Below are 22,630 nucleotides of genomic sequence, written 5' to 3' on the forward strand. Positions count from 1 at the left end.
CTACAAGGCTACAGTAATCAAAACACCATGGTACTGGTACCAAAACAGAGATATAGACCAATGGAACAAAACAGAGGCACCGGAGGCAACACAACATACATACAACTATACAATCTTTGATAAACCTGACAAAAACAAGCAATGGGGCAAGGATTCCATGTTTAACAAATGGTGTTGGGAAAACTGGCTAGCCATGTGCAGAAAGCAGAAACTGGAACCCTTCCTGACACCTTACACTAAAATTAACTTTAGATGGATTAAAGACTTAAACATAAGACCTGGCACCATAAAAACCCTAGAAGAAAATCTAGGCAAAACTATCCAGGACATAGGAGTAGGCAAGGACTTCATGAACAAAACACCAAAAGCATTGGCAACAAAAGCCAAAATAGACAAATGGGACCTAATCAAACTCCACAGCTTCTGCACGGCAAAAGAAACAGTCACTAGAGTGGATCGGCAACCAACAGAATGGGAAAAAATTTTCGCAGTCTACCCATCTGACAAAGGGCTGATATCCAGAATTTACAAAGAACTCAAACAGATTTACAAGAAAAAAACAAACAAGCCCATTCAAAAGTGGGCAAAGGATATGAACAGATACTTTACGAAAGAAGACATATATGAGGCCAACCATCATATGAAAAAATGCTCATCGTCACTGGTCATCAGAGAGATGCAAATCAAAACCACATTGAGATACCATCTCATGCCAGTTAGAATGGCGATCATTAAAAAATCTGGAGACAACAGATGCTGGAGAGGATGTGGAGAAAAAGGAACACTTTTACACTGTTGGTGGGAGTGTAAATTAGTTCAACCATTGTGGAAGACGGTGTGGCGATTCCTCAAGGCCTTAGAAATAGAAATTCCATTTGACCCAGCAATCCCATTACTGGGTATATATCCAAAAGACTATAAATCGTTCTACTATGAGGACACATGTACACGAATGTTCATTGCAGCACTGTTTACAATAGCAAAGACCTGGAATCAACCCAAATGCCCATTGATGATAGACTGGATTGGGAAAATGTGGCACATATACACCATGGAATATTATGCAGCAATCAGAAATGATGAGTTCGTGTCGTTTGTAGGGACATGGATGAATCTGGAGAACATCATCCTCAGCAAACTGACACAAGAACAGAAAATGAAACACCGCATATTCTCACTCATAGGCAGGTGATGAAAAATGAGAACACATGGACACAGAAAGGGGAGTACTAAACACTGGGGTCTATTGGGGGGAAAAGGGGAGGGCCAGTGGGAGGGGGAGGTGGGGAGGGATAGCCTGGGGAGAAATGCCAAATGTGGGTGAAGGGGAGAAGAAAAGCAAAGCACACTGCCATGTGTGTACCTACGCAACTGTCTTGCATGCTCTTCTCATGTACCCCAAAACCTAAAATCCAATAAAAAATTTAAAAAAAAAAAGAAACAATCATTAGAGTGAACCAGCATCCAGCAGAATGGGAAAAAAAATTTTCAATCTACCCATCTGCAAGAGTGCTAATATCAAGAATCTACAAAGAACTAAAACAGATTTACAAGAAAAAAAAAACCCATTCAAAAGTGGGCAAAAGGCATGAGCAGACACTTCAAAAGAAGACATATGTGAGGCCAAAAAACATGAAAATATATTCATTATCACTGATCATTTGAGAAATGCAAATCAAAACCACATTGAGATACCATCTCACACCAGTTAGAATGACGATCATTAAAAAATCTGGAAATAACAAATGCTAGAGAGAATGTGGAGAAATAGGAACACTTTTACACTGCTGGTGGGAGTGTAAATTACTTCAACCATTGTGGAAGACAGTGTGGTGATTCCTCAAGAACCTAGAAACAGAAATTCAATTTGACCCAGCAATCCCATTACTCAGTATACATCCAAAGGATTGTAAATTATTCTATTATAAAAGCACATCCACATGTATGTTCATTGTGGCACTGTTTACAATAGCAAGGACCTGGAACCAACCCAAATGTCCATCGATGATAGACTGGACAAGCAAAATGTGGCACATATACACCATAGAGCACTATGCAGCCATAAGAAATGATGAGTTCGTGTCCTTTTTAGGGACACGAATGAATCTGGAAACCATCATTCTCAGCAAACTGACACAAGAACAGAAAATCAAACACTGCATGTTCTCACTCATAGGCAGGTGTTGAACAATGAGAACACTTGGACACCGGGAGGGGAGCATCACATACTGGGGTCTGTTGGGGGGTAATAGGGGAGGGACAGCAGGGGGTAGGGAGGTGGGAGAGGAATAACATCAGGAGATACACCAGATAAAGGTGATGAGGGAATGGAGGCAGCAAACCACATTGCCATGTATGTACCAATGCAACAATCCTGCATGTTCTGCATATATATCCTAGAACCTAAAGTGCAATTAAATATATATAAAGAATTCAGGTGAATCTACAATTATATCAAAATTAAAAGCCGAATTAAAAATAATACAGATCCTTTGGTTAAATGACAAAGGTAAGAGGGCAAAGTAATTAAAAAGAAAGAACTTCAGGTAAAGAAAAATTAGATAAATGAATCTTAAAACTGAGGCCATGGTATTATGTTTCTGAAATTCTGAATTTGGGGCCTCCAAAACCTTTTTCTGTACTATTTATTATTGATAATCATTACTCCTATTATGAATACAACAATACAGTTTAGAGTATACAAAACACTGAATTAGTAATAGTCACATTTCTGAAACTTGGAGGCCATGAATTTGAGCAATTCACAAGTTCCCTGGGCTTCAATATCCTCAGCTATAAAATAAGAATTACAGTAACATTGTGTGGTTCAAACAAGATAAGGCATTGAAAAATGTTACTGTTAAACTTCATAACCTGAGTGATTTTTACAGTCATCATTAAATGAAAGGCTGAAGCAGAAAGATCAATTGAGTACAGGAGTTTGAGGCTGCAGTAAGCTATGAACCTGCTGCTGTGCTCCATCCTGGCAATCATCATGAGACCCCATTCAAATAAATATTTTAATATTTAAATAACCTTAAAAACTTGAGAGGAAAGGGAAAGGCTCTTATTGTACTTTCCAAATTTTAATCATATTCATTATTCCTTTCTGATTGTCCATGATTCCTTTATTGTTTCTGTTTAAAGGAGATCTTAAAGCCATTGTTTTTAGGTAGGTCTGCTAGTGATCAATTCTCTTAGATTTTTTTTGGTTTTTTTCCCCCCCACTAAAGAATGTCTTGAGTTCCTCCTCATTCTACAGGATTTTCTTTCTGGGTTTAAGGGTCTGGGTTGAAATTTTCTTTCTTTCACTATTTGAAAACCTTTGTGTTACTTCCCTTTGGCCTCCATGGTTTATGATGAGAAATCCACTGTTATTTGAATTATGGTTTCCCTATCATGTCATTTTACTTTGGCTATATTCAAGATTTTTCTTTGTCTTAAGTTTTCAGAAGTTTAATTATAATATGTTTTGAAATGGATTTCCTTGGTTTTATTCTATTTGAAATTCATTCAACTTTTTGAATGTGTAGGCCCAGATTTAGGAATTTCAGCCGTTACTTCTTCCAGTAGTCTCTCACTTTCTTTCTACTCTCCCTTTAGGACTCTAAAAACATGCATGGTAACACTTTTGTTAGAGTATCACAGATCCCTGAAGCTCTGGTTTTTGTTTGGTTGGTTGGTTGGCTGGTTTTTGCCTGTCTTCTCTCTGTTGTTCAGATTAGGTAATTTCTGTTGTTCCATATTCCAGTTCTTTGATTCTTTTCTCTGTTCCTTCCACTCTGGTGTTGAGCTAATCCAAACATTGCTATGAAATAGGAGAAATAGAAATGACATCTTCCTATACATTTTTACCATATTGCATTCCCCTGTCCTCCCTTTAGAAGAAACACAATTAGAAATTTTATAAGTATATTCCATTGATTTTTTTATCATTTGCCACATTTGTATCTCTAAGCAATGTGTTGTTTAATTTTAGCATATTCTTTATATATGTTCTTTAGGTATTCTGCAATTTACTTTCTTGCTCAGTATAATCTTCCTGAGATCTAGGTTATCACTGTAGCTCATTCATTTGTGCTGTTTTAGTATTCCAATGTGTACATATAGCATAATGTCTTTACCTATTCCACTGTTACTGTTGATGTGCTGTGATGAACATTTGGATGTTTACTTTTCATGTGTGCTATTACAAGCATGCTGCCCTTCTACTTGTCTCCTGGAGCACATGTGCAAGACCTTCTCTGGGGATTAGATCCTGCAATACAGTTGTGTCTAAACTAAGGTTTAGACCTTAGCTCTTCAGTTTTACAAGGTAAAAACAAACTGATTTCTAAAAAAATTTGTAACAAATTTCCTTTCCAGCAGCAGCATGTAAATATTCAGGTATACCCCAGGGGCCCACTTTCACTTGGTTTAAAGGTATTTAATCAGCCATTCTGTCAAAACAATAGTCAATTAACTCTCAAATCATCTCTTTTCTTTCTTAATTCTTCCAAGCATTGTTTTCTTAAAAATAATTATTTTAATTGACACATCATAATTGTACAAATTTATGTGGTCTACAGGCATATTTCAATATATACAATGTATAGTTATCAGATCAGGTCAATTAATACTAATTGATATCCATCAAGCCATCTCTTCAACTAAATATGTAACATGAAAGTTAAAGGTAAAGACTTTGGAACCAGACTGCTTCAGATTGCTGTGAAAATTAGATTAGTTAATACATACAACATGCTTAGACAGGTTCATTGGACATAACAAATAAACAGGACATAACTGTTGAGTGGTTGTTATATTGAATTACTTACAGAATTCTGAAAACACATAAATTTTAGTATATTGTATCTTTGCTCCCTTATACTTAAATATACTTCTCTCCCTGCTTCCTCTGAGTCTCATTCTTCAAGAGCAATCATATAAATCATCCTTAGACCCATGCAGAATAGATCATTCTTACTTAGGGCTACCACTGCTTCAAATATATCACTTACCACATTGCGTTTGAATCATCTGTCTACCTACTGTCTCTCTTACTATATTTCATAAAAAATACTTTCTGTTTTTATTCCTTATTTCCTGGTCTTTGATGAATAAATTAATGAATTGTCAACAGTTGCAAAAATCGGTGGTACCCACTCACACATATTTAACTTTTCAAATCCAACTGGACTACAAAGAGTTAAAGTGTTCATACCATCATGTTCTCCTAACAGACTATTAAAGGAATTCTACTTTTTAAATATTCTAGGATAGAAAAATCTTTAAATGTGACCTTTTTATCTGTATGCAACCATAATAACCTTTTCTCCAACTAGCCTTGTAAATTAATGTATTCTTTATTTTCCTCTTCTGTGAGAATGTCACCCTGCAGCACAACTGATTATAAAGAAACCTAGAGCATTGAAGCACAAAGTCACTTTATGGATCTCCTTTCTCCTAGTCAGTCTTTAAGTTGGTAAAAAATATTGAACCCTTTGTTTCTTCTTTTTCTTTAGATTTGGAGTGAAGAAATGATTAGCTACTAGAATATTAATAGCTGCAAATTTTATGCAAGTGATAAAGTACACTGCCTTTTAACAGGAGCTCTTTCTGCTACTTCCCTTCATCCAGTCTTTGTGTGGACAGCTCTCATTTACACAGGATAACTTTGGTTACCAAATTACATCGTGTATTGTGACAAATCTTCCTCCCTAGTATTTCTGCCAAAATGGCCTCAGTTTTGACATTGCCATTGGACAGTGAGGCTAAATACTTCAAAGCGACTTTTCTCCTAAATGTGACTAGGTCCTCTAATTCTTTTTCACATAACATAGAATGATGCTATGGTTGACTAGTGCTAAAAATGTAGCACCTAGAGTTAACCACAATACACTAGATGTGATATGAAAAGGTTTCAATGGATTTTCATTTATGCATTCATTTATTTGGCAAACACATTCTACATCTCTTGTTTCATTGTACATTTGTATTACTACTGCTTAAGAATATATTTGATGGGTTGTGGAGAGAGGCAGCCATGGCATACTATCAACAGACATCAAGCTTTTTTTACACACATTTATTTTTGTTACATTTCATCATTTAACTTTGTATCATTCTTGCTTGTTCAATAATACACATTTTTAATTCATATTATTTTGTCTAACACAATCACTATTTGACTTGCATTTGGGTGGCCTGAAAATTTGATGACACGAGTTCTTTAAAAGAATGTCTGATGGAGAATACTATTTGTGTGCTTACAGCTTACCACAATGCCTGGTAATAATAAGTGTTCCTTATAAACTTAATGAATTATTTCCAGAATGAATAAGTAATCTTTATATTAAACCAGTAAAAACAAAGATCATCTACTTCCTTTACACATCCCTTCTTTCTCCTATTTCCCTGTAACATAAGATGACATAGTCATCTTCTCATACTATTCAAATTCTAAGCCTTGGAGACATTTTGGATTGTAGCTTTTTTCTCACCCCCAACATCCATCTGATCATTCAACAACTCTTAATCCACAGTGTTGATTGCATCACTCTTGCTCTTCCTAGTCTAATGATGGATGCTGTTGCAATTGTTCATTAAGAAGAGTGGCATTAATAGCTTTTATTGCTAATGAGACACTTTTATCACATTATAGAGCCCTTGATATAAATTACATCCTGAATTACCGGAAGTATGCCATTTACAGAGTATTCACCTTTTCAGACAAACTGTCACATCACTGAGTACATTTTCTCAAACAACACACTCAACAGTGGGAATCACACATGCCATCACAACAGTGAACTGCTAACCATGGATTCAGAATGTTCTATACTCAGGGGAGAAACCAAGAGAATTGCTTCTAAATATCCAAAACATTTAAGCCTGTTTATCTATGTATACACCAAATGTCAAATATATTCCACGTTCATTAACTGAGAGTCAACTAGGCCTAGCACTGTGCTGTGTGCAAAAATAAGACAGAATTCCTACCCTCATATTCACAATCTTGGAAGAAAAACAGATATAGGTTGGGGGAAATCCAGCATGAGTTATCTATAGTGATATAAATAGGCACAAAACATAGAAAATTTGTTCAAGTACTGAGACTTCAGGAATTACATTTTAGAAAAAGGTACAGCAAAGCAACTAATCTTCATCATGTTCCTCTTCTATGTCAGGCTTTCTGATGGAGTTTGTATTGTTTTACAAGTAATATGAAAAATATAAATAATAATACAAAATATTTCTTCTTGAATACAAAAGTAATATTGATGTTTTCAGCAAGAAAACAATTGCAAAGATGAAATCAATGACTTCTAGTCAAGATGGAAAAGTAAGCTATATCACCTCTGCTCCAAATACATAGCAATGCTTGATAAAATGTAAAAAGATAAAGCCAAAAGGACAGAGCTGAAACAAGATTAATATCTCTATTTTAATCTGGCCTCCCATGTATGATTAAGCCTCCTTCCTTATTTCATTCCTTATTCCACACTACCGTATTCACTTAGAATACAAATAAGGGAAACAGTAATGAAACAGAGAAGGAAGAAGGGCTGCATGGTATTAAGCAAGACTGATTTATCAGAAGACTGTCTTCTGAGAAGATATCTAAATGACTTCTCCATCCATGGAGGAAAGAAAAAAGAATTTTTTTTTGCAGGCTCCCATCTCCCATTGTTTGACGCTTTACCACATAGGTCTTTTCCTCTTCCCCTACCCTCTCCTCTCATACCCTTTGGGTTGGGCCTGCTTGAGACCATAGCATTACCTCCCTGTCTTCAACAAGAAGCCTAGAGGCAGGAAGTAAGGGAGGACATAGTGAGCACTACTCATTTGCACATGGGTGAAGACTCCAAAGAGAGTTGGTTGATGCAGCAGTGCCTCTGGCTGAAATGGGAGGCCAAATGTCCCAAAGACAAGTTAAAGTGAGAGTATCTGAAATGCCTTAGAGGAGTCTGTTGTTACTTCTATAAACACAAAATGCAAAGTACTAAACACAGCTAAAGCCATAGTCTACTTGACTAGGCTTCAAAATTGGTGGCCTCCAATATACATGATAATGACAATCATAAAATGCAAGATAGTATTTACATCTAGGGAAAGAAAGAGAAAGGGAGAAGGAAGCAGGATGAGAAAGAAGTAAGCAAGCATTCAACAGTGACCACTGTAATTTATTTCATCAAAAGTACTGAGGCAAAAATGACAAAGAAATATTATATAATTACATAATATTGAGTGTTGGGTACATGGGCATTTGTTATATTTTTCTTTTTGGTTTAAGGTGGGGTCTTGCTATGTTGCCCAGGCTGGAGTACAGTGGCCAGCCACAGGAGCAATTATGGCTTACTACAGCCTTGAACTCCTGGACTCAAGGAATCCTCCCACCTAAGCCTCACGAGTAGTGGGGACTACATGGGTGTGTCATCACAGCTGGCTGTAATATTCCTTATAAGTTTCAAAAGATAAGATGCTGGTGAGGTTGTAGAGAAAAAGGAACACTTATATACTGTAGGTGGGACTATAAATCTTTGTGGAAAATAGTGTGGCAATTCCTCAAAGACCAAAAGACAGAAATGCTATTTGACTCAGCAATCCATTCCTGGGTATATACCAAAAGGAATATAAATAATTCTGTTATAAAAACACATGCATGCATATGTTCACTGCAGCACTATTCACAATAGCTAAGATATGGAATCAACCTATAGCAAAGATATGGAATCAACTTAAATGCCCATCAGTAGAAGACTGGATAAAGAAAATGTGGTACATACACACCATGGAATGCTATGTAGCCATAAAAAAGAACAAGCTAATGTCCATTGTAGGGACATTGATGGAGCTGGAAGCTGTTATTCTTAGCAAACTAATGCAGAAACAGAAAAAGAAATACCACATATTCTCACTTATAATTGTTAGCCAAATGACAGGAACACATGGGTGCAAAGAGGGAAAGAACAGACACTGGAGCCTATCAAGAGTGGAGGGTGGGAGGAGGGAGAGGATCGGGAAGAATAACTAATGGGTACTAGGCTTAATACCTGGGTGGTGAAATAATCTGTACAACAAACACCCATGACACATGTTTACCTATGTAACAAACCTGCACTTGTACACCTGAACTTAAAATAAAAGCTAAAAAAAGAAACATATCAGGACTTGTTTTATGGCCCAATTTATGGCCTATATTGGTGAAAGTTCTTTAGACAAATGTGTATTTTGCCCTTAATGGGTCTGAAATTCTATACATGTCAATTAGGTCAAATTGTTGATGATGTTGCTTCAGTCTTCCATATTTTTTCTTGTTTTTTTCTGTACATGTTCTATAAATCACTGATAAAATGATGTCAAAAATATTATTTTTAACTTTTTGCAGGCTTGAACAGTAGCTTAATAAAATTTAATAAATTAAAATATGTGAGATTATAATACTGATCATTTTAATCATACTAATTATTTTTATTTGGAATGTGTCATCGGTCCTAAAATCATACATTTTACTTGATTATATTCTCCTATAGTTTGCTTCAATGAAAAATAAGTATGATTTCCAAAATTATTTCTTGTTGACAAAAGCACAAAGGAAAAAAGGATATTATCTAATAATGCATTTCTAATTCAAGTAAATCTTTCAGGTACCATCAAAAGCAGTTTAAAAGACGGCTTGTATAGCTCCTATTACCCAGTACCTCCTTTTTATCTAGATGGTCAGTGCTTTGCCCCGTTCATGTAATTGTTTAGTACAGAAATAAAGCGAGAACTCAGAACACCAGTTCCAATTCTTTTCATTTATATGTTCTGCCTTCATCTCTCTCCGAGAGTGCTTTGATGTCATTCTATTTGAAAGCAGGAGTACAGGTGTGAAATGACTCCTCCAAACTGATACTTCTTCCACTTCTATGCTTTATACCCTAAATCTATAGACACCTGATAGTCTTTCACCTTCCACTGTGCATCTTCAAAGAGAAAGTGCCAGTTTGCTTACCAATAAAACCACTATTAAATGATTAAACATTTCTGCTGAATAGAATTCATAACATATAGTAACCATTTAATCTGACCAATCTTTTGACAACCCAAATCATATTACATTTCTCAGTAGAATATGCATACTTCCTTTTCGTGCTGGACAATTCAATCTTACTGATTTCTTCAGGCTTTTTAGATTTTCTGCCCTTGTAGATTGAGTGCAAAAAGCCAGCAAAGGAAAAGAGAGAAAGGGAAAAAAGAGGAAATACCAACATGATGACAGGGCCCATTATAGTGACTTCAAGCTCTTTGCTAACGCGGTTGAGAAGTAGCACACCTGGAATATTTGGCACAGAGATCAGATTGTTTTCAACAATCTCCTACTCTATGCAACAAAATTATTTTCAGGAAAATCATGAAATGAGACAAGTAGTAGCCAGAAAAGATACAAAGACAGTAAATTTTTCAATTAAATTGTATGTATTATATAATTATGCCAATGTCCTCTAAATATAAATTTTAATAAAAGCGAAACATCTAAACCTCTTAAGTCATACTGATGCGATGTTTTATGTCCTTGATTAGTTTTTGGTTTTAAAGGAATTAACAAATATAAAAGAAAATTTTCAATTTTAAAAATATTATTTAAATTCAATAAAATATTTCATGTAAGAAGTAAAATTTGCACTTACAAAACAAAAATAATATTACACCTCACATTTTGCACTGCTTTACATTTACACTGTAAACACAAAAGAAAACTCTCAATCTTCAGGTAGAATAACAAGACTGAAATCACTCAAGTTCTAGTTGACATCTTTACACTTACTGTGCCACTATTGTTTATTTTTAATCTGTTGTTTAAATTCAGGAATATGTGGCATTAAAGGGGTTAGAGAAAAATCATGCCCTACGCAAGCTAGAAGGATGCCAAATCTTTATAAACAAACTTTAAAAACAAGATGTGTAGCTGAATTCATTTATGTCAGAGGCCAAAAATATAAACAGGAATATTGTAAACAGAATACAATCGTTATTAGAGTTTTAAAATGTGATCGTTTGAAGTTTAGAATTCAGACCAATAAAATATTGTTTTCAGGGAGGAATATTTTATCACTGACTTCATTTAGAGTTAGTACATGGCGATAATCTTTTAAATCTATTTTCAGTTTGTTTTATTGTTTTTAACTTTCCCACAGACCATGTAATCCTTTATTTCCCATTTCTAGTTGTTTCTGTTGTTCCGCCTCCATTTTTGGTCTGCCACTGCAGGTGAGTAGATATCTTAGAATGTTTTTATTGTTTCTTGATAACAGAGAAAAATTAGTACTGCAATGGACATCAAGTATCAATGAATATTCTTTGCCAAATTCATCTTAATCTAACACATTTAAGGCACACTGAAGGCAAATAACTTTACCGATTTGGATTTCCGAACACATAACTAATATTAACAATAAATATATCATTTTCACCTGTCTCCACTCTCTCTTTTCCCAAAGTTTTACAATAAATATGTCTTACTTTTATCAATATTCATTTAAGGGAAAATTGTGATTATAAATAAAACACAATCTCAACAGTTCTATCTATACTTTTTCTTCTTAACCATTTTCCTTTCAATGTTCAGAAACATATGGCAATGTTTCTTCCCACATGAAGATAGAATGGCTTCTCTCTATCTCTAAATCCAGAATTCCCCGTGGTTCTGGACACTTCTGAAAGCCACATTGCAAACTGTAGCCAGATAATGGGCTTCTTCCTTGTGAAAAGGTATAACATTATTTTTTGTTTTATTAAAAAACATATACAAACATGTATTCAAATTAAGGTGTACTAAAAACAGAAATGTGAATGCAAATATAAATTGGGTTTTAAAAACATCTTGTAGGATTCCCATTATATGAAAATTTTTAAGGTGGTTTCTGGGAACACGCCTCAGCTAGTTAAGGAACTTTCTGGGGTGAGCATGAATGGGACTGACGGAGAGACTGGACACAGAAGAATGTTTGAAGATGTCTACTCTTTCATTTCAAACAAATATCCTTTACAACATTATCTCTCAACTTGTGATGTGTATTGAAATCACCTGTGAACCTTTAAAAGTACTGAAACTGGCCGGGCACAGTGGCTCACACCTGCACTTTGGGAGGCCAAGGCAGGTGAATCACAAGGTCAGGAGATGGAGACCATCCTGGCCAACATGATGAAACTCCGTATACTAAAAATGCAAAAATTAGCTGGACAAGGTGGCATTCACCTGTAGTCTCAGCTACTCAGGAGGCTGAGGCAGGAGAATCACTTGAACCCAGGAGGCAGAGGTTGCAGTGAGCCGAGGGCATTCCACTGCACTGGGCTACAGAGCAAGACTCTATCTCAAAAACAAAACAAGAAAAGTACTGATGGCTTGGCCCTTCTAGCAAAGATTTTGATTCAATTGATCCAAGATGAAGACCTGCCGTAGGAAATTTTAACTAACTCCTCACCATGATTCTAATGTGCTGCAAAGGTTAATGACCATTGCTATAGAAAACTGCTTCTCTGCCTTTCTCTCAAGTGGCAGCTACAAAATTTCTCTTTAGAAGGAATTTAGATGAAGCAAGCTGGTATCCGCATAGCAAACCCACAAATTTTACTTAGGTTATACTATTTAGAGGTAATTAAGGGATTTATTTTGATTAGTAGAAAACCACCCCTGCTATCAACGCTGTACATTACCCATGTAGAGAAAAACTTGGACTTAGATCTTGGATTGAATTATAACTGCAGTGGCCACATGGTGCACCCCTCACATCTCCCCCTAAGAGGACCTGCTTGTGAGATCACAGCTAATCAGCAGCCTACTGCTGTCCACACTTTTGGATCCACCTTGGAGCTAACATCATCTATGCTTTCATAGTGCTGCTCCCAACCAGGGACTGACCATGGGAGGAGTACCAGAATTAGGCTTTCTACACAGTGCAGGATTCCTCTAATAGGCTTGGGGGTTCCCAAAACACCAGCTGGTAGAGATTTATCAGAATTGCCTACAATCTGAGGCTCTTCCTGCCAAGTGCTCCTTCCTTTTTCCTCCTTTCCCAGGTGTCAGACCTGCAATATGGTCCAAGGATTCTCCTACTTCCTCCTCCTTTATCTTTCACACCCATCCCCCTGACAAATCTCTTGCAAATCTAATCCCAGCTCAGTGTTTACTTATCCAAAAACCCAAATTGACCATGCTCTACCACTTGAAATTGGGATAGACAATGACCGTCTAGGACCATTCTGTTAAAATGAACAGAATAAAAATGATAAGGGATAGTGCAAAGATTGAATGAATAGACTGAATATGTTATCAATGACAAGATAACTAACTTTCTAGCACATAGGAGGAAGTTAATAAACATTAATTTCCCTTCTCAGCTTTCATTAAGCATTTTGTTCTACAACTTATGTTTTATGCATTACGGCTGCGCATACGATAGGGCACATAATGAATACAATAAGGGGTTTCTAAAGACAAATTCAGCAATACAGATCAGAGTAAAAGGCCTATTACCCCATATGTGATATTTACCTGGCCTGAAAGAGATGCACAAATAAAAATATTTTGTAAAACTAAAATCCTTGGGAAAATATTTTCATACATGCATTTTATATACATATTTATTAAACATCATGTATGAAAGTGTCTGATTGCTAAACTTCCTCTCCTGTTCAAAGCATGAAAAAACAAAGATGCATGAGTGCCATCAATTAATATCTCTGGGCCTAAAGAAGGAGTCCCGCAGGTTTGTACTCAGCTTCAGAAGTATAGATCTTCAAGAAATCACTCACACTTCATGCAAATCCAGACAGGCTTGCTGTCCACAGAAACTTGCCGGCAGGCACCTTGTAAGGATCTTGCAGGTAAGCTAACAGCACTGTCCAAAAAGGATGGGGAAATGGAAATGGGAAACAGAGAATTGTATTACTTGTTGCTTCAAAATATAACTATAAGGAGAAACTGATTTTAAAATCCAGTCCGTTCTGCTATAATATTATCAGCATTCCTTAAAATTATCATGCTATGCCAAGCTGCACAATAAAAACTATATGGTTCATGAGAAAATGGGGTTAAAATCAGTAACTTCATCAGTTACACACTTAAAAAATAGAAAACTAATAAAATGGTATCACAGTTTTATACACATGAAATGGTTATGAAGCACCTAAATACCTCAATAAATATGGCACTTTACCTTGAAAAAGACCTGAAGTTTGCAGAAGGGTTGCAGCTTATGAGTTATTATGAAATGGCAGAAGAAAGGTTATCTGAAGTGGATCTGAAAGTTCTAACACCAGATGTGGGTGGGCGTGGCTCATAATACATGTCATGAAATGAGGTAAGGGGTAGATGTTAATATATGAGATGTGTGCATGTGTGTGTTTTATAAATTCCTATGCAGCTGGGTTCAGCTGGCTACAGTAGACTGCAGTCTCTTGCAAACAAAATTGTGCAGAAGCAAAGGCAAAATTTGTGTCTCATTTAAATTGTTCTTTAATATATCAATTGTGCTGAAACAATTTCAAGTTCTGTGCCGAAACAATTATTTCAAGTTCTGTGCTGTAGACAAGCTGTACACAGTAAGTCCCAAAGGAAAAATTCCTTTTTACTGATGGTGGTATTTCATTAAGACTTAAGAAAATGCATCATTAAACTAACCATTTAAACAAAATAGGAAAAAAACAAGTTGTTGATTAATACTCAGAATAAATTTATGTACACTAAATTTTTATAGAAGGACAGAGACAGAGTGGGGCTTTTTAATAGTATTTTAGGCTGGGCGTGGTGGCTCATGCCTATAATCCCAGCACTTTGGGAGGCTGAGGCAGGCAGATCATTTGAGGTCAGAAGGCCAACATGGTGAAACCCTGTCTCTATTAAAAATACAAAAATTAGCCAGGCGTGGTGGTGGGCACCTGTAAAATCAGCTACTCGGGAGGCTGAGAGAGAAGAATTGCTTGAGCCGGGAGGCAGAGGTTGTAGTGAGCAAAGATCATTCCATTGCACTCCAGCATAGGCAACAGAGCAAGATTCCATCTCAGAAAAAATAACAATATTATTATTTTATCATTTCTGAGAAGCTATTATTGATCAAATTTTTTTCACTGTACAAGAAAAACAACAAGAGAATTAACTCTTCTTTAGTTTTAAAATATACATATCTCTTTTTTTCATATTCATATTCTGATTTGATGTTGCTAACATTTTTTTATGGTCCAGTTTTCAACTTTGTGAGTGTCTTAAGCCCTGGTGGCTTGCAATTCATGTGAATCTAGCTCTCACGAACTACTGACACTAATCATTAAGAGAAGCATACTGACTTCTGGTCCCACTTAGGCATTCCTTAAGTTGGTGACTATGGACCGTAAGACTGAGAAAGATCATTTGCCATTACAAGGCTTCTCCTTCTTTAAGAAAGAGTAGAACTAGATTTTAATGTTCCTACAAAAATCCTTATAATAAGAACTGTGTACTTCCAACTGCAATCCATTTGTGCAGAATGTAACAGCTAAAACTTTACCTTAATATGATATATTTTACAAGTTTGCCAAGTGCTTTCGCAACTGTTACCTCATTTAATTTAATGTAATTACATCTCCCTGTATCAATGCACACTGTGAATCATTTTCCTGTTTATTCAATATTTTTCCCATCCATGTTATTTGAAATCTTTCCAGCTTACTTTTGGAAAGCAAGACTTAACCAAGCATTTCCAGAAAAGTGTTACATTGAGTGCTTGAAGAGATCAGTTACAGCTAACATATGTAAAGCACCTGCGGAAACCCTCTGCAGCAGAATTAAAATTGATGATGCATCAGACAAGCCATTCAACTGGTGACCTCCTCAATTACTTAGAACACATAAGTCCTTTGTGTTTGTTTGGTTTGGTTTGGTTTTTATTCTGGAAAGAAACACTGGTTTAAAGGAAGTCTATCAAAGGAGAGCACAGGGGAAAAATCAAATCAAGTCATGTTGAGCGGGATTAGAACTACACTCCTCTGCTTTCCGCAAAGATGCATTTGTCCTAAATACGTCCAGCTTCTTGCGCACAAAGATGAAGTGAGTTACCTGACAGGTGAGTTTCAGAAAAGAATGGGAAACAAGTATCCCAGCTCCTTCTGCTGCCCACACTTGTAATCCAGCTAACACACATTCATTTATGTTATCCCAAGCCTCATGTTTTAGAAGGCAGACTCTGCCCCAGCCTCTCTCTACAATTGGGGAGTTGAATTCAAGAGAATGTTTAGAATATGATGCACTCCATTTGGGTGGCAAAAATAAAATTGAATCTTGAGGGACTGAAAGAGATCAGGGTGTGTCTATTGTTGACCTTGGTAGTTTGCAAGGGCTTATATTGCTCCATACAACTGGTTTTCACAGCTGGTGTGTTGTGCATATAATCAGTGCAGCCTAAGCAACAGTTTTAAACCTGGGGCTTTAAAAGGATGGGTCACCAGCAATCCCATTACTGCGTATATATCCAAAGGACTATAAATCGTTCTACTACAAGGACACATGCACACGAATGTTCATTGCAGCACTGTTTACAATAGCAAAGACCTGGAATCAACCCAAATGCCCATCGATGATAGACTGGATTGGGAAAATGTGGCACATATACACCATGGAATATTATGCAACAATCAGAAATGATGAGTTCGTGTCGTTTGTAGGGACATGGATGAATCTGGAGAACATCATCCTCAGCAAATTGACACAAGAACAGAAAATGAAACACCGCATATTCTCACTCATAGGCAGGTGATGAAAAATGAGAACACATGGACACAGAGAGGGGAGTACCAAACACTGGGGTCTATAGGGGGGAAAAGGGGAGGGCCAGTGGGAGGGGGAGGTGGGGAGGGATTGCCTGGGGAGAAATGCCAAACGTGGGTGAAGGGGAGAAATCAAACAAAACACACTGCCATGTGTGTACCTATGCAACTGTATTGCATGCTCTGCACATGTACCCCAAAACCTAAAATGCAATAAAAAAAAAGAAAAAGGATGGGTAACTAAAGGATTTTGAATTTATCGGGGAGCTGCAACTTATGGTGACTTGTCCACAGGTGTGCGGTGACTATTTTTATACAAGGAGAAGCTGTTTTTCCACAAGCAAGGCATTCCAGGCTTTAAATAAAACCACATGGACCAAAAAGACTTGTAGAATCTGGCTGCTACATGATGACCTTGAACTACCCACTGTGTGTGACAAGAGGTGAAGTTGTTTGTGTTGATTTTACTATATTTCGAAACCATGTGTGTAGTCATTGTCTTCAAAGTGCTTAGGCATCTAAGTTTTATGAGTGCTTCAGAGCACATGTGTGAGGTCCTAGCTTTACATTTTTTTTGTGCCAGACCAACTGTCGAAGAACACAGAGAGATCCCCACCCTCACTAAACCTCCTTAAGGCTTCAAGCTTCAAAAAATATCAAAAACGCTTTGAATTCAAAAATTTACCGAGGGTCTCTCTCCAGCTGGACTAGTTATGAGTAGGAGGAAGAGTTCTAAGGGCTAACCAATTTTATAGCAAGACCAGTAGATCCACCAACATGGCAGAGGAGAAAGTAGATAACATGTTACCAGACAGAATCCACACTACACCACTATCAGAATGCCAAAAATATATGGCCAAATACAAATGTATTGCACATTCCTAAGCTTATCCAGCATGTCTCAAATATCCTTTGGTAGCAGAAGAGACCATGTACACAGGTAAATTTTTCTTCAAGATCTAGTAATTCTCTAGTGCCAGAGGTAACGTATTTAAGGCTAATTCTCCCAATTGAATGCAAGTTCTCCAGTCATTGATTCTAAAAAGCTGGCATAGATAAAATGGCATCCTCTTTAAACCAAAATCAAGACTGTCCATCCTATTCCCAGATGTCATTAAATCTCTTTTACAAACTTTGGCATCACTAAATACTGAGTTTCCCTGAGAAAACTGTTCCAGAGGCTAGAGATTAGTTGTTTTTCTCAATCTGATGTGAGTCAGGCCAGTGTCATAATAATCTTGTAAATCCCCTTCAAAATAATGAGGCGCATCAGAAATCTGGCATTGAGTTCATGCAACTTATGAAGCTGTGAAAGAGCTACACCCATTCCATGAGAAATAATCCAAGCTACAGCTGCTGAAGGAAACTCATCCTCCCCAGCCACCAAGAATTCTCTGCTGATACTGATCAGAATAAGAAATTGGAAGTGATGTTTTTTTCATTAATTTGTTTATTTTAACATAATAAAAGTGAAAGGAATTTGTGTCTGGTTTTTAATTCATTTGAACTATAACATTTAAGAGGTGGGCAGATCACCTGAGGTTATGAGTTCAAGACCAGGCTGGCTAACATGGTAAAACCCCATTTCTATATTTAAAAAATACAAAAAATTAGCTGGGCATGGTGGTGGGTGCTTGTAAACTCAACTACTCGGGAGAATCACTTGAACCCTGGAGGCAGAGGTTGCAGTGAGCCGAGATCGCACCATTGCACTCCAGCCTGGGTAATAAGAGTGAAACTCCGTCTGAAAAAAATTAAAGAGAGAGAGTTTAAATTTGTCGTTTTCTTTCTATTGAAGAATTTAATAATGGGCAGAGATTTATATAACAGTTTAGAACATCTGGCTTTCGCATGCTATTATTGGAATGGCTTCATGTAGTCATTTAATATTGCAAAATTTCTAATAAGCTTGGACAATGTAGCTAAATATCATTTGGGTTGAAAAGAGAAAGGAGAGAGAATTTTCAGCTCTAGTATAGACTGACCCTTTTGGATATTTTGAAGAGAAAATGTGTCTATCACCAGTGGTCCCAGGCAGAGCCACCAAAAGTCAGAAATCAGTGATAGGACAATAGCCTCATGATGGTGGAGCGAAGTTGTTGATAGACTACAGATTTTCCCTTTAAGACAATAGGAACAATCTGCTTTTCACAGACTTGATGATTAGAAAACAAGCAACTGGAGAATATCTTAGGAGTTGGGGCTAGGGACAGTTCTTTGTCTTTTCTCGGTTTTCTGTAATGGGATTTTTCCAAGGTTTCTCACCCTAGAAACATGGAGTCAGTTACCCAGTTGATGAGTTTGAAAGAGGAACTAAGTAGACATGGCTCATCCCTTTTCCCTCTACATTTCTGAGGGAGCCAGCTGCCCTGAGAAGGTATACACGTTCCACTTAGCCCTTAGCTATAATGGGGGCAGACTGTCACCCAGGAGATTCCAAGTTCACGCTGGCTGAGCCTGCAGTTTGTTATTAGGATGCCCATTATTGCCATATCCATAAGGCCTAAATCAATCATAAGGAATAAAGGTGATATTTTGATCTCTCTAATCTCATCTATCTTGCTTTATACATACAGATAATGTTGGAGTGTAAGAGAGTGTGTGAGTGTGCGTGTGTGTGTGATCAGCTTATACAGGGAAATAAAGGCTGTCATTTATTAGGCTTGTTTAAGGATGTACAAGGCAAAATAAGAGGACTTCTTAACAATATTCAGTCCAGTGAGGTAATAAAGAAAGCCTCGATCCAAGGTTTGAGAGCCACAGAGGTATACCAAACAGAGGTACTGAAAATCATTGTTTCCCTCAAGTTATCAAATGAGAAAATATGAGTAAAAAAGAAGAGTTCCAAGTTTAGTATTTCAAATTTCACATCCACTGTGGTTTTTAAGTCTATAAAGTGGATCCCATGGAATTATTTGAGCATCTGACTTAAGAAGCCAAGAATATAATATGCCTTAAAGCAGGAATTGAGTCATGTAAAAGGTATGAAGAAATCAAAAGCAAAAGCACAGCTGGAGGGTGTTGCAGTGACAATCTATACACAGCATTGGAAGATGAGCTACCTCTTCCTTTCTCCCCCATCATCACACATTCAGCATCTCTTGTCAGGCTGAAACATGCAATATGGTCATTTGCAAGGTAGCAATGTGTAGAATTAGAAGTCAGAGCTCTGTTGCAGGGTATTTTCACAAAAGTATTTAATTAATCTTATAAAGTCCGTTTTGATGACCACATTGACACAGACCATGGCAACAGTTCTGTTGGTCTTTATAGTTTGGGGCATTTTTATGTATGTCACTCAACAATCCTCTGATAGAGATACTATTCTTTTCTATAAAATAAAAACAAACAAAAAACTAAAGGTTAGATAAACCATATCTATGGTTTACCCAAGATAAAGCCACTAGCCAATAACTTAGGAACAGATCAGAAGCAGAATGCTAACTGCCCCCCACTGTCCTTCTAATTCAATATTATTTTCTGAAATCTATGCTTTCATACAGGTGGCAAATTAAAATAGAGGTATTTTCTCAGTGAAAATACAGTCCAGACTTGACAATTCCCCTTCCAGTCAATTGTATGAACTATTTAGCCAACTGTCCTGTGTCAGGAAAGGTACTCCCCAAAATGGACAAGGATATAACCCCATATGATTTTATTTATATCCCAAAATAGAGTTAAGTAAAAAAAAAAAAGACATGATCTACATTAATGAAAAAAGATAAATGGAAATTTTTTGTGTATTTTAGAGCCACTTAAATGTTGTCACTCGCAAATTATCTGTTCAAGATTTGAAGTATGGAATTGCAAAACATACCAACAGTGAAAACTTATAGTATACTGACCCTTCCCCTTCTCCCACCAACAATAACTACCTAACTTACAAAACTTCTCCTAAAGATAATCATACAAGCAAGTTGTAAACACTGAATTAACCCTGAAAATTAAAGTAGGATAACACAGAATAAAAAGTACTCTCTGATTGGCATGACCTCTTAAAGTTGTAATTAGGCATATGTGAGTGTGTGAAGTACACACACACACACACACACACACATACCATGCACCAGTCCAATGACCAAATTCTTGTTTAATCATCAAGTACAACCTGGACTGTTGATTAGTTACCTTGGCTATGGGGAACTTAAAAGACTTGAAGGGCTAGATTCTTTCAGAAAATTTTGTCTGAAACTTTTAATGTTCCTTTCACTAAAGCAAGACAAATCAGAAACCTTTCCCCCTACTCTTATATTTTTTAAGTAATTTGTAGTAGGACAAAAATCTCTCAGGAAGCTAACTCTTCTATCAGATATCAAAAGTGAGAACATCCAGTTTTTTAATAATTCACATCTATGACACAACTAGGATTCTTTATGTCTCCCATATATTTCTTCCTCTCACCCAACTACTGACAATATTCTTCAATCTCATTGCCTCATGGTCAGCTGAAAAGACAATGGTTAATTTGAAGAAATATTTTGATTAGACTCATGCTGACTAGGTTTCATCCTTAGATAATTGCCTCCACAAAGATGTACTTGCCATTGAATATGAGCTATAGACTAAAGGCTGTTATTCATAATTAAGGTTGACACAATACAACCTCTCACCGACATAACATTTACTTTACACTCAGAATAACAAAAAGGAAGATCACATGCTTAGTTTATCTGCACCTCAGTCACCTGAATATATTTGTGACCTTTGAATCGCTGAAACATTTTTCAGAGGGCAAAATCATACAAAATAATCTTCGTTTTCACTAACCCTTATAATTAAAAACTACCAAAGACAGAATAAAATCCTTATACTAAACTTAAAACAACAGAAATCTAGCAAAAAAACAGCATACATATTAAAGCCAGCTTACATCTCATAAGAAAGTCATATACAATCACAATTTTGTTTAGTAAGAAATATTGACAATTGTTTCCTAACAGAATGAACATTTACTGAAATAAAAGATTAGGGTTTTATTTGAATCAACTTTTGTAGCTTACCTAAACTATTGCTATTTACTTCCTACATAAACAAAAAATGAATAAATCGTATCCGGATACTCACAGCGGAGCTCTCAGTTCTAGCCCCTAATATCAGACGTCGCAGCTGCAGACTGAAATGCTACTGTAGCGAAGAACTTGTATTTTTCTAGCAAAGTAGCACCCTCTAGTGGCTTTTCAAAAATTATTAAGGTGTACACACCAAACCTGTGAAATAATTTGTTTACTATCAAATTACGCAGTGTCAGAACACTCAGTTGAGAACAAAACCTTGCCCTTGGCATTACAGGAAGCATATTCCAACCTTATTCTGTGTTTTTCTAGGGAATGGTGGCATGGAAAGGCAAAGATGGTTAACCATCCTACCGCACATCTAAAGTGTGCCCCTGAGAAAAATATGCCCTTACCTGGTAATAGTTTTTTACTTTTCCATTATTAGTATTATGATGCTATTACTCATGTTATTGCTATTAATATTAATGGAAAAATTACCATTTACTAGTATTTACTATATGCCAGAAAATATGTTCATTGTTTTACCTACTTTATCCCATTTAAAATTCACTATGAGTGTATAACCTAGTCTTTATCCTCATCTTGTTTTATTGATCAAATAGTCGAGACCCATATGTGTAGTGTGAGTTGCCTAAGAGAAACTAAGATTCAAACCTATCTTTATAAATTTGCAAGAACTCTCACAATCCTGATTTCAACAAGCAGAAATTATCAATAGTTTTCGCATGTATCCTGCCTCATCAAAGTATAAATCCAAAAAATTACTCAATAACAATAAAATTAATTGGAAAATTTTAGCTTGCATTTGGTTAAAATTTTAAATTAAGTTTGGGTTATAAATACAACCATTT

The 22,630-nt window shown here is 36.4% G+C and overlaps 1 protein-coding gene across 1 annotated transcript in view; it reads right to left on the minus strand.

The window, feature by feature from the left end:
• ARHGAP24 (Rho GTPase activating protein 24) overlaps nucleotides 1-21,879 on the minus strand; it is a 911,211-nt gene extending 889,332 nt beyond the window's left edge. The window contains exon 1 of the mRNA XM_054253621.2: nucleotides 21,829-21,879. The gene's annotated coding sequence lies outside the window, so the exon portion shown is untranslated. The remainder of the gene's footprint in view (nucleotides 1-21,828) is intronic.
• Between the last annotated feature and the right edge of the window lie 751 nt (nucleotides 21,880-22,630).

Source organism: Callithrix jacchus, chromosome 3, assembly GCF_049354715.1.
Source record: "Callithrix jacchus isolate 240 chromosome 3, calJac240_pri, whole genome shotgun sequence".
Classification (NCBI taxonomy): Eukaryota; Metazoa; Chordata; class Mammalia; order Primates; family Cebidae; genus Callithrix; species Callithrix jacchus.